The sequence below is a fragment of the Oryctolagus cuniculus genome, chromosome X (assembly GCF_964237555.1).
Source record: "Oryctolagus cuniculus chromosome X, mOryCun1.1, whole genome shotgun sequence".
Taxonomy (NCBI): Eukaryota; Metazoa; Chordata; class Mammalia; order Lagomorpha; family Leporidae; genus Oryctolagus; species Oryctolagus cuniculus.
Window position 1 is genome coordinate 101664316 of NC_091453.1, and position 18354 is coordinate 101682669.

At 42.3% G+C, this 18354-nt stretch overlaps 1 protein-coding gene across 5 annotated transcripts in view; it reads left to right on the forward strand.

The window, feature by feature from the left end:
• Positions 1 to 408: 408 nt before the first annotated feature.
• The window catches only part of XIAP (X-linked inhibitor of apoptosis), a 49749-nt gene continuing 31803 nt past the window's right edge, over positions 409 to 18354 (forward strand). Inside the window, exons 1-2 of one of the 5 annotated variants that reach the window (XM_070066328.1) lie at positions 409 to 428; positions 961 to 1087. The gene's annotated coding sequence lies outside the window, so the exon portion shown is untranslated. The other 4 variants (XM_008273038.4, XM_051826890.2, XM_051826892.2 and 1 more) reach the window with 4 other exon arrangements.

Here is an 18354-nt window from a genome sequence, read left to right on the forward strand (position 1 = left end):
ACTGCACTAGCCTGAAAGAGCCTAAGTTCCTGAAACAGAAATTCCTACGTTGCTCTGACAATCCCACAGTATATCTGAAATAAACCCGAGGTATGATCAGCATCTTATGCATACACCTTTGTTTCCTCTCCATCTTTTTTTCTCTTATATTTTCCTTTCCCCTTCCAATCCTAACCATTCCCCTTTCTTGTTATTCCTTTCCCTCCTTGAAAAAGATCTCATTCTAACCTCTACTGCCTCGTTTATTAGCCGCGTGACAGGGGGATGTTATCTTCTTTCGGCCTCCGTTTCCTCTGTACAAAGAACACGTCATATGCCTAGAACAGTGCCTGGTCCACAGTAAGAACTCAGCATGTTGCTGCCTTCTCCCTCCTCTTTTTCCTTCTTCTACCTCTATTCCCCCACTCCTCACCCTTGCAGTTCAGCAGGTAAAAACCGTGGGAAAAATGCATCCTGAAGGCTTGCTGCAGAAACGCTCAGCTAGGGGCGGGGACAACGAGGTGCCCAATACGCATGCGCTCCCGCTTGGTCGGGTTCTAGTTTCCAGCTGGGGCGGGCGGGGGGGGGGGGTGGTTGGGGGTGGGGGGTGGGAAGAGGGCTTCGCTTTTTCTGGCTGCCCCCTTCCGGCTCCGGGAAGTGGCGGGACGTTGGCGACGCCCCGAGCGGGCGCGGCGCTAATCAAGGGAAGCCCGGCTGAGGGGTAAGTTCGAAAATGGCGGAGGGGGAAAAGAAGGAGGAGCTTTGTAGGGCGGGAGGCTGACCTCCCGGCGGGGGTGGGAAGGAGATTGCCGGGGCCCAGTGCCGGGCCTGGGCCGGGAGACGGACAAACCGCTCCCGGTGTCTCTTTGAGGCCTGACGTGGACCCACTTCGGGCTTCCCGACCCAAGGTCCCTCCAGGGGATGGGCCGGCTGGTGGAGGAGAGTAAGGGAGACGAAGGGACTTCCGTTTCCTTCTCCTAGGCAGGGGCCTGGCCGAAGAGCGGAGTTGGCATTTCCAGCTTGGGGCTCTGGCCGCCCCTGCTCCGAGACCCTCCCCTCGGGACCCAGCCGTTCACCGCTGCTAGTTGGGACCGGCTCTCCTGGCGCGGTGGGTACAGCTCGTGCGAGCTTTCCCCTCCTCCTCCCCCCTTCCCCTCCCCTCCTCTCCCCTCCCCTCCCCTTTCCTCCTCTTCCCCTCCCCTCGGGCCAGGCACTGCTGGGGAGGGCGGCAAGGCCGCGCCCGCCCTGCGGGGATGGCCGGGCTGGAGCTCCTGGCCCAGGTTCTTGAGACCACAGCAAGGAGTAGGTGGGTAGGTGGCTTCAGACCCGCGGGGCTGCGTCTGTAAATCCCGTGACAGCTAAGGTAAATCAAGGCAAAGAACTTTTTTGTTTCTGTGATCAAAGGGAACCCCTCCTCCCCAATTTGATGCCCCGGGCTTGTATAGAGCAGGGTGGAGTGAGTCTGGAGTGGGCGTGTGAAGCAGAACTTGGGCCAAAGAGCTTCCGGAAGAGGAAATTAGCTGCTAATTCTTTCCAACCTTTGCTACCCTAGTCACCTATTCTGCAAAGCAAAATGTCATTTTGGCTTTCAGTTTCATTATTTTAACTCCCTAATACACTTAAATTGTTTTGGGGGATGAGGGTGTAATCATTGCTGAAATTAAGCAAAGAAAGGAAAACATCAATCAATGATCTGTAAAAACCTATCAGATTTTAAGTATCTACTACTTTGCCTTCAAGTGTATTGTCGCTAGTTCTGTCACAAGTGTGCCTTGACTCAGACATGTACTCTTGTGAACCTGGAGGTTGCTATAGTGTTTCCTCTCTTTTTTTCCGTAGTAACATTTGTTACAGCCAGTTCAGGAGAACACTGTTACGGACGGCCATCTTAGAATTAAAACATTTTAAAGCTGGAAGGGATTTTAGCCCAGCCGTGTTATTTTACAAAGCAGAAACCAAGGCTTGGGAAGATCTCTTGGCTTGCCTCAGGCTACCCAGCTAGTTAGGGTAGAACCCAAGTTGTCTGGCTCTTTGCCCATCACTCGTTCTGTGTAGTTGCCCCAGATAGCCTCTAAGCACGAATATTAAAGAAATTCAACTCAGCGTACATCTCTGAAGAGCATATGGCTTTGTGCCAGTGATTGTGCTACCACTTTCGATGTATTTCACATGATTACGAAGCTGGGGCTTGGGATTTTCCCCTCCCCCCCCCCCCAACATCATTCAAGAAGTGGTAACAGTTTAGGTTAAAAAGATTGAGACACTCATGCATGTACGTGGATATATTTTTATTTGCTCTGGTAATTTCTGGAAGGATACACAAGAAAAATAGTACCAGTGGTTACTTACAGAGAAAAGGTGTGGAGACTTAGTACTTTACATGTGGTCTGGTGTACTACTTGATTTTTATCATAAACAAGTACTGATTTTGTCATTAAAAACAGTTTTAAAGTTTGTACATATATGTCAACATAAATATATGCCAATGACATGTGCATATATTTGTGTACATATTTGTATTTATAAATCAGTGATTTGTATCAAAGTCAGTGTGGTTCATGGCAGCTCAGCTGACAAAGCAAGCATAATTGTTGGATATCATGTTTCTCTTTTGATTTTATTATTGTGCCCTCTTAGTACAAGATGATAAGAATGTTTCTAGTCTATATTTTTTTGGAAATGTGCTAAGCTTCTTGATTGTGTAATAATGTAACAAACTATAACATTCATAGTATCAAATTTGACACAATGAAAAAAGTCTGAATTATAGAATCTTTGTGGATAATAATCCTTTAAAGGTTAAAAAAAGGTTAAGACTGGAAAGATCCCCAGTGATTAGTTTAGCCATCCTGTTTTTACACATAGGTCAGTCAAGACTTAAAGAAGAAATGGGAATTGCCTAACATTATGTAAATGATTATTAGCAGAGCCTAGACCCAGGTCTGAGTTGTACTTCAAGTGCCCCTTGTACCACACCTGTAATTTTATTGCTTTCTAGTGCATTCCATGATTCTGAGTAGGTTAACAAAGTAGTGCTGACTAAAGTTTATACCCACTTCAATAGATAAGAATTATTGTAATGAATGTACCAGCTAATTTGTGTAGTGATTGAAATGTTTTAAGTAACATAAGCGTTCTTACATTTCGCTGTAAATCAAATTTGTTTAGTAAATCCCAAATTTATATACTGTAAATACTTAGATACCCCAAATGCAAAATAATAAGATTTTAGTGTTTTAGTTTGTTCTGCTACTTAAGTTTAGTAGCTAGTGCTGGCAGGGGGGAAAAGAGCTATGTTTTATAAAATAAACATTTATTGAGCACCTGTATGCTAGATACCACACTATGTGGTAGGATTCCAAAGATGAATATGGCAAAATACATGCCCTTGTTCTTTTGAGGCAAGGAGATTATCATGAGCTGTCAGTTCTCAAGTTGTATGTCTGTGACGTAATCTGGTAATAGTATTATAAAATGAAATCTGTTAGCACTGTTTAAGGTCATTGTGTGACTGGGTTTGAGGATATAAAAACAGTAGTGATGAATTACAAAGAAATTCATGTTGAATTTAATAATGCCATTTTGGTGCTGTAGATGTCATGTGGTATAGTGAAAAAGCCCTGTATTGGATGCCGTGACACCTGTGGTTTTTGTTTGTTGGTCTGTGGTTTTTTAAAGATTGATTGATTTATTATATGAAAGGCAGAGTTACAGAGAGCCAGAGAGAGAAAGAGAGAGAGAGAGAGGTCTTCCATCTGTGGGTTCACTCCCCAGATGGCCTCAATGGCCAGAGCTGGGCTGATCTGAAGCTGGGAGCCAGGAGCATCTTCTGGGTCTCCCACACAGGTGCAGAGGCCCAAGGACTTGGGCCATCTTCTGCTTTCCTAGGCCGCAGCAGAGACCTGGATTGGAAGTGGACCAGCCAGGAATTGAACCAGCGTCCATATGTGATGCTGGCACTGCAGGTGTCGGCTTTACCTGCTATGCCACATGCCAGCCCCAACACTTGGGTTTTTGACTTAGTTTCATTTAGTTGTGGGATTATGACTCTCGGTACCTCAATTTCTTTTTCACAACTTCTTTGATGTGTTTATTCTACTGAAAACATTAAAAGAATCTTGAATATTTTAATTTATAAATGATATGTTTAAGAAAATTTATGAAATTCAGAATAAAGAAGTAAGATCATATTCTCTGTAGTGAACATTTCTTATGTCATGAACAGTTTTTCAAAATACGGTTTTTATTTGTCTTGTATATTCTATGCCCCAGTTTCTTCATCTGAAAAGTCCCAGGCTTAAACTAGTTGATTCCAAAGATTTAAAATCTATTACAGTGTTTTTTAAAACTGATAACCTCAGATTTTATGAAGAAAAAAATCTCATATAACATCTCCAAGTCTGTTAGGAGTAAGTATCTGAAAGGGACGTGAAATTTAGAGCAAGGTGGAAATACAAACCATAAAACTTTGTGGTGTAGGTGTTCATTTTTTTAAAAATTTCCCCTGCTAAGTACTTGAATTTTAATTTGTTGGAGGTACGAGTGATGTAGTTCATTACTATGTCAAAAGCTACTCTTGTTTAGTTCTGTTTTGTAGGGTAGGTACAGAATATATTAAAAGAGGGAGAAACTGGGCCTCTGAGTTTGAGATTCTGGGTTTATTTTAGCACAGAGGAGAGAGAATTTATGAGGGCTTGCCCAGGATTTCAAATATTAAATTGCAGAGGTAGAATCAAAGATTAATGTATGGATAGTAGCTGGAATACAGTAAATAGGTGCCTGGTAAAAAATTATGGGCTGAATGCCTCTGCTTGTACAAAGAAATTAATTGGATCAAAAGGAAAACAATAAAACTCCCAAAGTTTTCTGAATAATCCAAAAGAAAAGTCTGTATTCTGAGAAATTAAGCAAAGCAATTGTTGGTTATTGTATATAACTTGAGAATTCGATGTGAAACATATCAGTTATGTGTTTTATCTGCTCTGGTAAAGTTAATGGCAGATTGTCTCTTGTATGATAAAAGTGTATTTGTATCCATTTTATAGCACTTGGACTAAACTTTTGTGATTTTTTTTAAGTGTGATAGCATTATGGCTCTGCTATTTGATCCTTTCTGGGATTTGATTTTGGTATGGTTTGGTATGCAGTCTTGCAGTCTTCGTTAAGGATATATGTGGGGGCCGGCACTGTGGCATAGCGGGTAAAGCTGCCGCCTGCACTGCTGGCATCCCATATGGGCACCAGTTCAAGTCCTGGCTGTTCCACTTCCAATCCAGCTCTCTGCTATGGCCTGGGAAAGCAATAGAAGATGGCCCAAGTCAATGGGCCCTTGCACCCGTGTCGGAGACCCGAAAAGAAGCTCCTGGCTCCTGGCTTTGGATCAGCTCAGCTGCAACCGTTGCGGCCAATTGGGAAGTGAACCAGTGGATAGAAGACCTCTCTCTCTCTCTCTCTCTCTGCCTCTCCTCTCTCTGTGTAACTCTGACTTTCAAATAAATAAATAAATCTTTAAAAATAAAATAAATCTTAAAAAAAAAGGATATATGTGATTCACCTTGCCATGATCTATTTTGATAATGTATTTTCAAGGGCATGGATCATGATAAGTTTTACCTGTACAGACTGGGAAAAGCTTGAACTGAGATGGTCAGAAGTTGAATGATGAGTTAAGGCTGATTTCTTTATATTTTTTTAAAGATTTATTTATTTGAAAAGCAGAGTTACAGAAAGAGAGAGAGCGAGCGTGTGCATGAACTTCCACCTGTTGGTTAACTCCCCAAATGACTGCAATGGCAGGAGCTAGACCAGATGGAAGCTAGGAGACTGGATCATCTTCCTGGTCTTCTATGTGACTTCAGGTGCCCAAGCACTTGGGCCATCTTCCGCTGCTTTCCCAGGTGTGTTAGCAGGGAGCTGGATCGGAAATGAAGCAGCCTGGACACAAATGACAGATGCTGGTGTCACAGGTGGTGTCAACAGGCTACACCACAAATGCTGGCCCTAAGGCTGATTTTTTTTAAAATTTATTTATGTATTTGAAAATCAGAGAAACAGAGATCTTCCATCTTCTGGTTCACTCTCCAGATGGCCACAAAGGCCAGTGCTGGGCCAGGTGGAAGCCAGGAGCCAGGAGCCAGAAGCTAGAAGCTTCTTCTATGAGGATAGCAGGGGCCCAAACACCTGGACCATTTTCTGCTGTTTTTCCAAGGCCATTAGCAGGGAGCTGGATGGGAAATAGAGCAGCCTGAACATGAACTGGCACCCATATGAGATGCCAGCATTGCAAGAGGAGGCTTAACCTGCTAGGCCATAACACCAGCCCCAAGGCTGATTTCTTACGCTAAGCAAGGCTATTGCCACTGTGCACTCCTTGGTATCTATAAATACTTGTGTGTGGTTTGAACCTTTATAGTTAGTTCTGTAATCATTTTGTTGACCTCAAAACACAAGCCTGTCAGCATATATTGCTGTGTGATTTATCTTTCTATGGCTCCAGCTCATTTTTAAGCTTTGAAAGGGTAGAAAGCCTAACATCATCAGACTACCCCTTATGCCCATAATCCTTATAATAATTTCCTTAGACATTTATCAGTCATAGTCACTGGGCTTGATTTTTGAGTGTCATTTACTGGCCTGGAAATTTGAGGAATAGCAACCCATCAGAACCATGGTTTCCCCATATTTCAAATGGAAACTGATCTGTTTCGTAGGTTAAGCTAGATAGCACATATAAAAACATTCTAAATTATGAAGCATGTTACGTATTTTAGTTATTATCAAAGGTAACATGGTGAAAGAAAAGAGGATGGGTTGTAGAACACACAAGCCTATGCTTAACAATGTTACCTTACATTAAAATAAATAGGATTGGAAACTTGTTTTTTTATATTTTGTTTTTGAAAGGTAGACAGAGACTGATCTCCCATCTTCTGGGTCACGCTGCAAATGCTTGTAACAGCCTAGGCTGTGTTGGGCTGGGCCAGGCCAAAGTCAAGAGCTGAGAACTCAACTTAGTCTCTCACTTTGGTGGCAGGGACCCAAGTACTTGGGCCATCATCAGCTGCCTCTCAGAATGCATGTTAGCAGGAATCTGGAATTGGGAGCTGAGACTCAAATTCAGGCATTCTGATATGGGACGGGAGCATCCCAAGAGGCATCTAACCTCTGGCAAACACCTACTCCTACTTTGTGTCATTTTGAGAATTCAGCCTAGACTGAGACAAATCTAAATGATTGAGTATAGACAGCAGAATGACTTTCAGATAGCACTAAATATTTTTACTGAAGAGAAAGAAAAGATGTATGTTCTTAATAAGAACCAGTGGGGCATGTGTTGTGATGTGGTGGGTAAAGCCGCCTGTGACACTTATGGGAAAATGATGGTGGAGAAAAATATTATTACCTCAGTTCTTTGTCTCATATGGAAGAAGAATTTCCAGACAAACAGAATTAAAAGCAAGATTTATGAGAGTCAAAGACCTCCAGCCAGAGTGGCACGGAGGGAGGCTCCCAAGAGAGGAAAAAAAACCAAAGTGGTCCATGGCAGTTTTTAAGCACAATTTTGAGAAAAACAAAAAACAAACAACTTGACAATCAGATTGACATTCAGTTCCAAGGTGGGGACAAAACCCTTTTTGTAATCCTTTATCCTGTCTGGGTTGCTCATGATAAAACAAGAACCATCACAAGGGCGGGATACCTAATTTGTTTTCACAATAAACTGGGAGCTCAGAAGGGTAGGGTCAGCACTCCCTTGCTATTCTCATAAAATTGGAAGCTCCCTAGGAGTGGGCAGGCAGGCACTTCTGACCTTACTAAGGATAACTTCTGCAAGGAAAGCAAGCACTCTACATCCCAGGTTTCCACTGCGACCACCCTGAACTGCCCATTAACACATCTGACGCCTCACAATGCTTGCTTCCCATATGGGTACCTGTTTGTGTCCCGGCTGCTCTTTTTTTTTTTTTTTTAAAGATTTATTTATTTAAGAGTAAGTTACAGACAGACAAGTCCTCTGTCCACTGGTCCACTTCCCAGATGGCTGCAAGGGCTGGAGCTGGGCCGATCCGAAGCTAGGAGCCAGGAGCTTCCTTTGGGTCTCCCACATGGGTGCAGGGGCCCAAGCATTTGGGCCATCCTCCACTGCTTTCCCAGGCCACCAGGAGGAAACTGGATTGGAAGTGGAGCAGCTGGGACTTGAACCAGCACCCATTTGGGATGCCTGCATTGTAGGCGGAGGCCCAACCTATGATGCCAGAGCACCGGCCCCTGCTCCCTGCTGATGTGCTTATGAAAGCATTGGAAGATGGCCCAAGTGCTTGGGCTCCTCCACTCAGTGGGAGACCCGGAAGAAACTCCTGGCTCCACCCTGGCTGTTGTGGCCACTTGGGGAATAAACCAGCAGATGGAAGATATCTCTGTCATTTTTTTTAAAGATTTATTTATTTATTTGAAAGAGTTACACAGAGAGAGAAGAGAGGTCTTCTTTTTTTAATTTTTTTTATTATTTTTTTTTGACAGGCAGAGTTAGACAGTGAGAGAGAGAAGGGTCTTCCTTCCGTTGGTTCACCCCTCAAATGGCTGCTATGGTTGGCACGCTGCGCCGATCCGAAGCCAGGAGCCAGGTGCTTCCTCCTGGTCTCCCATGCAGGCTCAGGGGCCCAAGCACTTGGGCCATCCTCCACTGCCCTCCCAGGCTACAGCAGAGAGCTGGACTGGAAGAGGAGCAGCTGGGACAGAATCCAGGGTGCTGGCGCCGCAGGTGGAGGATTAGCCAAGTGAGCCATGGCACCGGCCAGATCTCTCTGTCTTCAAAAACAAAAACAAAAACAAAACAAAACAAAAAAAAGCTTGTGTTAGCACTTGCTAGGAATGTTTCACCTGACAAATGTCTGGTGTAGGTGTTACCTACTTACCAAGTCACCCATTCAAAGAGCCTCAGCATGGCACTTGTGAAACCATCTGATCATCAGTATTATATCCTAAACACTGTCAGGAAGTTATCTGGACAAGTGTCAAGAACAAAGTTGCTGTTCTGTGCTACCAAGCAGTTCTATGGCCTTAGTCAAGTCATTTAGCTTTCTCATGCCTTAGTTTATCTGGAAAAGGAGTGATTTCTAGTATTCTGTTCAATACATATAAAATTGATTACTGTGGAAAAATTTTACTTGTGTCTGCAAAAATAATGGTTTTGCTTTTCAGGATACTTGCTTCTGACTTGGCTGCCCTTTCTGTAAAAAATATTTTCAAGTTTTTGGGCAGAGGTGGGCAAGATTCCTTTTATTTTACCAATTTTAATAATTGGGCTTATATCATACAATATTATTTTGTATTTTACCAGGCCCCAAATTTCCTGGTTGTTTTTATAAGGTAGTGAAGGAACAGTCCAGAACTCCAAAGGTAGACATCATTCAAAAATATTTTTCAGTAAAGTCCTTTTTGTTAAAACTCAAGTTGGCAGTGAGGTATTTACCTGTGTTTCTTAGCCCTCTCTACTGCTGCTTTACTGCCACTCAAACAGTGGACCAAATGACTTTTATTCCTGGAAAGGGACCATGATCATGACTTACCACTGTTTTTATTTTCTGGATCTTGACCCATGTCTCACTCTCTCTCTTTTTTAACCTGATGATCAACAGTATCAACATCCATTTACAGTTTCTCCTTTCTCATATAGCTTGTCAGAGGCAGTTATTGAAGTAGCAAGCTGACAGAATTTCTCAGAAGCTGTTAAAGGACGAAAGAACATAATCTTCCTTCTCTAAGTTATGAAAAGTATTTTCTGTCAGTGAAGTCTTGCAGTGCGAGGTCCTGATATTGGTAGCTTACTGGCCAGTGCATTCACAGATGAAGAAAGCATTGTTACATGGCAGATAGCACCCATGACTAGGGAGCAGGATTGTGCAAGAGTTCCCTGACTAATCAGAAGTCCAACTGCTTATTTCTTTTGATGAAAATCTAACATATTTGCTGGTTAAAATTTAGAAAATTAAGGAAAACACAAAAAATAATTCCACTGCCCAGTGATAATAACCATAGTAGATTTTTTATTTGTGATTTGTCATTATATATCTGTCTTTAATAATTGGGCTTATATCATACAATATTATTTTGTAACCAGCTTTTTTCGCTAAATGTAATATGAATATATGTCCTTATCCTTCAGTATTCTATAACCCGAAAGGTTTTTTTTTTTAGTTTATTTATTTGAAAGAGCAAGAGATTGACTGATTTTCCTCTGCTGGGTCACTCCCCAAATGCCCACAACAGCTAGAGATGGGCCACACTGAAGTCAGGAGCCAGGAACTCCATATTGGTCTTCCAGGTGGGTGGCAGGGACCCAAGTACTTGAGCTATCCTCTGCTGCTTCCTAGGGTGCACATTAGCAGGAAGTTGGATCAAAAGCAGAGGTGGGATTTGATCCCAGGCATTTCAGTGTGGGATGCAGGGTCCCAAGTGATGAGGTAACCTGCTGGTTCGCAATACCCAGCCCACTCAACCTGAGTTTTTAGTGGTTGCCTAGTGTCCCATATTACCATAGTACTGTCCTCTTGTCAGACATTGAGTTTTCTCGTTTTTGTAAATAATACTCTTGAGCATCCTTATATATATATATTTTTAAAGGATGCCTGCACATTTTATTAGAGAATGTGATTGAAACTAGACTGGTAATTCAGGAGGCAATCGTGTATTTAAGACTTGGAGAACATACTTGTATTGCACTCTAGAAAACATGTCCCAAATTTTGTACCATCTGAGAGTGTCTGGTCCCATACCTTCCCTGCCACTGTGTTTGTGGTGTTAGTAGTAGTGACAGTGATCTTTACCAACTAAGATAAAAATGGTGTGTGTGTGTGTGTATGTGTATATATATATATATATTTATAGACAGTTAGACAGTGAGAGAGAGAGACAGAGAGAAGGGTCTTCCTTCCGTTGGTTCACCCCCCAAATGGCCTCTATGGCTGGCGCTGCACCGATCCTAAGCCAGGAGCCAGGTGCTTCCTCCTGGTCTCCCATGCAGGCTCAGGGGCCCAAGCACTTGGGCCATGCTCCACTGCCCTCCCGGGCCACAGCAGAGAGCTGGACTGGAAGAGGAGCAACCGGGACTAGAACATGGTGCCCATATGGGATGCTGGCACTGCAGGCGGAGGATTAACCAAGTGAGCCATGGCGCTGGCTCCAAAAATGGTATATTTTAAAATGTTTATTTCTGGGACCAGCATTGTGGCACAACAGGTTAAGCCACCATATGTGATGCCAGCATCCCATACTGGAGAGCCAATTCGAGTCATGGCTATGCTGCTTCCTGTCTAGCTCCCTGCTAATGCTCCTTGGAAAGCAGTGGAAGGTGGCTCAAGTACTTGAGTCCCCGCCACCCACATGGGAGACCTGGATGGAGTTCCAGATTCCTGACTTCAGCCTGGACCAGCCCTGGCCGTTGTAGTTATTAATGAAATGAACCAGCAGATGGAAGTTCTCCCTCCCTCCCTGTCTCTCCCTTCTATCACTTTGCCTTTCAAATAATAAATAAATCTTTTTGTAAAAAAAATGATTATTTCTGTGATTGCTAATGCTGTTTAACATTTTATATATGTTTGATCATTAGTATTTTCCACTTGTAAATTTGCCTATTTTCTGTCAAGGTCTTCATCTTTTACTTGTAGATTAATAACTACATTCATTCTTTCTTTTAAGATTTATTTTTATTTATTTGAAAGAGTTGGGGGGAGCGGAGGGAGGAGAGGAGAGGGAAGGGGAGAGAGAGAGAGAGAGAGAGAGAGAGAGAGAGAAAGAAAGAAAGAGAGAAAGAGAAAAAGAGAAAGAGAACTCTTCCATCTGCTGGTTCGCTCCCCAAATGACTGCAACAGCCAGGGCTGTGCCAAAGCCAGGAGCCCAAAGCTGCTTCTGGGTCTCCCATTTGGGTGCTGGGGCCCAAGTACTTTGGCCGTCTTCCAGTGCTTTCCCAGGCGCATTAGCAGGGAACTGGATTGGAGGTGGAGCAGCCCTGTCTCAAACTTGCACCCATATGGGATGCTGGCATCACAAGTAGTGGCTTAGCCTATTACACCACAATGCTGGCTCCTCATGCTGCTTCTCAAGACTATTACTAGTCATAAACAGGATAGGCTAAAAGGAGATGTTGATAGGATACACTTGTGTTTGAGACCATTTAATATTGGTTCTAAAAGCAAATATGACATAAGCAGGCTTAGGTAGAAGGAAATTCATTCCAACCTTTTTCATAATAGTAAATTGTTAACTTTCTAAATGTCCAGCAATGAAGGTATACAACTGTATACAGAATATGTTATCATTTGTGGTTTTAAGACTACTCATGGCCGGCACCGCAGCTCAATAGGCTAATCCTCTGCCTTGTGGCGCCGGCACACCGGGTTCTAGTCCCAGTTGGGGTGCCGGATTCTGTCCCGGTTGCCCCTCTTCCAGGCCAGCTCTCTGCTGTGGCCCAGGAGTGCAGTGGAGGATGGCCCAAGTCCTTGGGCCCTGCACCCGCATGGGAGACCAGGAGAAGCACCTGGCTCCTGCCTTTGGATCAGCGCGGTGTGCCGGCCATGACGGCCATTGTAGGGTGAACCAGTGGCAAAAGGAAGACCTTTCTCTCTGTCTCTCTCACTGTCCACTCTGCCTGTCAAAAAAAAAAAAAAAGACTACTCATGGCCGGCACCTTGGCTCAATAGGCTAATACTCCACCTGCGGCGCCGGCACCCCGGGTTCTAGTCCCGGTCAGGGCGCCGGATTCTGTCCTGGTTGCCCCTCTTTCAGGCCAGCTCTCTGCTGTGGCCTGGGAGTGCAGTGGAGGATGGCCCAAGTGCTTGGGCCCTGCCACACGCATGGGAGACCAGGAGAAGCACCTGGCTCCGGGCTTCGGATCAGCACGTTGCGCCGGGCGCCCATTGTGGGATGTACCAAAGGAAAAAGGAACACCTTTCTCTCTGTCTCTCTCTGTCTAACTCTGTCCAACAAAAAACAAAACAAAACAAAACGAAACTACTCATGCATGCTTGTATATATATTCTTAGAACATTGCTGGAAGAATATATAAGAACTTGCTTCTTGGAAGGGTACTGGAGGTTGAAGGTAGAGGGATGGAATGGATGCAACTTTTGTACCTCTTAAATTGCTTGATCAGTTACTCATCATCCATTTAAAATAATGGTCTAATCCAAACAAATATTGACGTGGAAAGATGCTTGTGATAAGTTATTATGTGGGGAAAAAAAGCAAATTACAAACTAGTGGGTACAATAAATTCCCTTCAAAACTAATGTGCACATACACACAGAAAACATTTGTGAAGAATATAGACTGCAGTATTTAAGGCATTGGTGGTGGGATTCTTCCCCCTCTTTAAAAGGGCCAAAAGTTGCTTGTATTAAACATTGGATTAGTATCCATCTTGAGATTTTTGTTTCTGCCTGATCTAATTTTACCTAAAGTTTTGATCTTGGCCCTATATAAGCATAAGTGATACTTATGTTGTGGTTCTACCATTTTGACTATAGCTTGTTTTTTAATTAAAGATTACTGATTAACAATCAGTGTAAATTGTCTTAAGTTCTGGGACTAGTGTAATGGGTTAAACCGCCACCTGCTACACCAGCATCCCATATGGGTGTTGGTTTGAGACTCTGCTGTTCTGCTTCTTATCCAGCTCCCTGTTAATGTGCCTGGGAAGGCAGCAGAAGATGGAGCAAGTCCTTGGGAGAGCCACGGAAGCTTCTGGCTCCTGGCTTTGGTCTGACCCAGCCCTGGCCATGTAACCATTTGATGAAAGTTCTCTCTGTCTGTGCCTCTCTCTGTAACTGCCTTTAATAAAAAAAAAAATTTTTGTCTTATGTTCTGACCAATTTTCAGTGAAATAGGTTAGGGTATAGGAGTGATTGATGTGAATTTTTGAGCCTGAAACCTGTGCATTCTTTATGAAAAACATTTTTTAGGGCAGCACAGTCCCATAATTGGTTGAAGAGAAGATGAGGAATACAATGCCCGGTTCATTCTGAGGGAACTGTGTCTGTAGAGTTAATTATGAGAAGTAAATTGGCAAAGATTGAGGGAGGGGTGGAATCAGTGCACAGATTTCAGTGTTACTGACTTTTTAAATTAACATAGAACAGGTAATTGATGTTCCCTTTGTTGATTCTTGGTATGCCCTTTGAAATATTTGCAAAAGTAGGTTTAATGATTAAGTGTATATTGTATGAAACAATATTAATCACTTTAGGTTGTTGACTTAGCTTATGAGCTATGTGCTCATTAAAGCCATTCAGTTACTTGAATGGCTCTGGTGCTTAATTTTAGGGAAAGAGCTTTTTTGTTGGTTTTATACATGAGTATTTATTTCCTTTTAATTTTCATTATATGTGTTTAAGATGTACAGTGTGATGTTTTGATAGCATGTGTACATGGTAAAATACTGTATTCAAGCAAATTAATATATCCATCATCTCACATAGTTACCTTTTTCGTGATAAGAGTAGAAAAGAACTTTTGATTTGACTGTAAATAAACCTCAGCAATATTTTTGACCATTTAACGTAAAAGGAAATATCCTTCATAGTTTGAAGAGCTTCTTTAGAATAAATGAATAATTTTATTGTTAGATTTTTATATAAAGGTATCCTAGCATAAGAGCTGAATTTAAAAAATTATATGCATACCCTTTTTATTCAGGAGATATCACTTAAAAGATTCAAGTTTTTATACTATGATTTATTTTCATTGATATGTTTTCTAGATACTGCAACAAAGTGCACTTTGTAAATCAAAATGCTGTTTCTAAACAGGGAACTGTCACTAATACTTTAAGATAATTAAAAGAGAGATTGACCTCCAATGGGGTCAGGGAGAGTGTTGCTTATACAACCAGTATTTCCAGTCTGGATCTTCTGTAGGGAAAAAAGGGAAACTGACAAGAAAAACTTGTAACATTTCTACAAGTAATGAGCAAAGAGAAAATCTCAAGATAGTTTTAAATTATGATGATGCTTTTTGATTAGCACATACAAACTTTTTATGTTATTATGAAAAATTCTATGAATGCTATAATATTTTTGAAATATGATTTTTATATTGTATTTTTATTGCTGAATAATTATATTATTCTGATTATATACGTGTATTTCCTAGTTTGGTCACATTTCATAGGAACAATGGCATGTTAACAGTTTCTAGTATTCCTGGTGGTCTCAGGAGTCCAGGGGAGGTGAGGGGTAGAATGTCAGATAACAACAGTGGCCTAATAGAGCTGGTTCAAAATTCATCTTATTGCCTAATAATTGTTAAGCACTGCTGTTTGTCATGCCTTGCTGTATGAATTGGAAACACAAATTTAATAAGACATAGCATCTGTTATAAAGGACCTTCAGGCTAACAAAGAGACACACATACATAAATACATGCATACAAATGTTCAGGAATTACTAAAATCTTGTATGATACAACTTGGGCCATCAGAAAATTATGTAGAAGATATAGTGAAGGTACAAAGAGTAATTATTTTGCTAGGGTTTTGAGGGGAAGAACCAGCAAAGATATCATAACATTTTTAAAACATAAATTTTTCTGAGTTTTAAACAGGTGCCTTTAATTACTTAATGTGTGTTCACTTAGCCTAATAATAATGGAGCAGAAACTTCTAAGGGTTATATTGATTACATAATTCCTGTCATACTTTTTTAAAGATTTATGTATTTATTTGAAAGAGTTACACAGAGAGAGAAGGAAGGAAGGGAAGGACAGCGGTCTTCTACCCACCGGTTCACTCCCCAGTTGGCCGCAATGGCTGGAGCTGGGCTGAACTGAAACCAGGAGCCAGGAGCTTCCTCTGGGTCTCCCAAGTGGGTTCAGGGGTCCAAGGACTTAGGGCCATCTTCTGCTTTCCCAGGCCACAGCAGAGAGTGGGATCGGAAGTGGAGCAGCCAGGACTCGAACCGGTGCCCATATGGGATGCCATGCCACAGGCAGAGAATTAACCTACTATGTCACAGTGCCAGCCCCATCTCTTCTTCTTCTTTTTTTTTAAGATTTATTTATTTGAAAGTTAGAGTTACACAGAGAGAGCAAGAGAAGCAGAGAGAGAGAGAGGGAGAGTGAGAGAGAGAGAGGTCTTCCATCTGCTAGTTCACTCCCCAGATGGCTGTAACAGCCAGAGCTGAGCCATTCCGAAGCCAGGAGCCAGGAGCTTCTTCCAGGTCTCAGCTCTGGCTGTTGCGGTCATCTGGGGAATGAACCAGCTGATGAAGACCCCTCTCTCTCTCTCTCTGCTTCTCCTGCTCTCTGTGTAACTTTAATTTTCAAATAAATAAATCTTAAATAATTTAGGGATAATTTCATTTCAGAAAGTGATCTGTTAACAATTAGCTACAAACAACATTAAGAAATAAAAATACCTGGAACGCAAGAGCTATGGTCCTCAGTACTCAGAGATAGAATCACACTTTTCCACATCAGAATTTAAAGCGTGTAGTTAAAGGCAAGATTAACTGGACTCTGTAAAGCTGGTTAAATATGTAACTGCTTCAAACAGTAATAACTTAGTTCTCTTACATAGTTCTGAAAATGTACTGTAGCATCACATTTTCCAGCACAGAATTTCATCAGCAAAGCCCTCCCCTTTAGATTTATTTTTATTATTTATTTGAAAGTAAGAGTTATATAGAGAGAGGAGCAGAGAGAGAGAGAAAAAGAGAGAGAGAGAGAGAGAGAGGTCTTCCATCCATTGGTTCATTCTCCAATTGGCCGCAATGGCCGGAGCTGCATTGATTCGAAGCCAGGAGCTTCTTCCAGGTCTTCGGTGCGGGTGCAGGGGCCCAAGGACTTGGGCCATCTTCTACTGCTTTCCCAGACCATAACAGAGAGCTGGATAGGAAGTGAAGCAGCCGGGACTCGAACCGGCACCCATATGGGATACAGGCACTGCAGGTGATAGCTTTACCCGCTATGCCACAGTGCCAGCCCCACAAACCCCTTTTGTTTTGGACTTAAAATCACCTCTTATCTACCAGAGTTTACACTAATAATTGTGAAACTATTTTTTAAAATATTTATTTATTTACTTGTAAGTCAGAGTTACACAGAGAGAGTAGGAGAGGCACACAGAGAGAGGTCTTCCATCTGCTGGTTCACTTCCCAGTTGGCCACAATGGCCAGAGCTGTGCTGATCCAAAGCCAGAAGCCAGGAGCCTCCTCAGGGTCTCCCATGCCAGTGCAGGGGCCCAAGGACTTGGGCCATCTTCTGTTGCTTTCCCAGGCCATAACAGAGAGCTGTATTGGAAGTGGAACAGCCGGGTCTTGAACCAGTGCCCATATGAGATGCCGGTGCTGCAGGTGGCAGCTTTACCCGCTGTGCCCTCGTGCCAGCTTTATCAGAGCATTTTAATGACGTTTAACAGATTTATGGAGATATAATTCACATACCATAAAATTCATCTGAAGTATACATACAGTTCAGGAATTTTTAGCATATTCACAGAGTTTTACAACCATTGCCACAACGCAACTTTCGAACATTTTTACTTCTCCAGAAAGAAACCCAGTAACCATTTGCAGTCATTCCCCAATCCATCTCCCCAGCCCTGGGCAACCACTAAACAACTTTCTGTTTCTATTTATTTTAATAACATTTAAAACTTGGAATATTATTGTTCTCATGCCTATTCTAGGTCATCTGTTCAGATGTTTAAAAGCTCGTAAAGTGGCCAAATTTACTAGTCCTATGACATCCTCTCTCAGAAAACTTTCAAACAATGGTTTTATAATATTATGATTGTTCCATTTTTTAGGAGTTTTTGATCCAAAATTTGTGTTTCAAATTCTATGTTTGTGCCACTTGCTAAGCCTACTTAACTATATACAATAAAACCATTCTGTCCAGACTTAAAACTGAGTTTATTCAATTTTTATTAATGGGTCCATGTTTTTAGTAGTAGAAACAACTTCAGCAGCTTTGCTGTGGCACACTGTTACCTTCAGTCATAATTTCATCTTCATCATTGTCTTCAGGCTTTGTGTGAAAGTTTGGTTTATTCTGATCTGGATAGCCAAGGAGGTTATCGGATTGCTAGAGCTGTCAGAAATCACATTGTTCCCAGCAGCAGTATTCTGCTGGTTTTCAGGCCTCAGTGTTAGGATGAGGTTTCAGTTGTCATGTCTGCTGTTTGACCTGGATGCTTCCCTGAAACTTATAATACCATTAATTTTTGAAACTTCATCATTAACAGCTAGTAGTCTTGTGCTGTGAGCCAGACCTCCTAGAACAAGCCAAGATGTAAAGGTCCCTGGGACTTTGTCTAAGCCATGTGACTTTTCTCTTAGGCTAAAACAATCTCAGATACAGAGTCCTGAGGGAATGTTTAC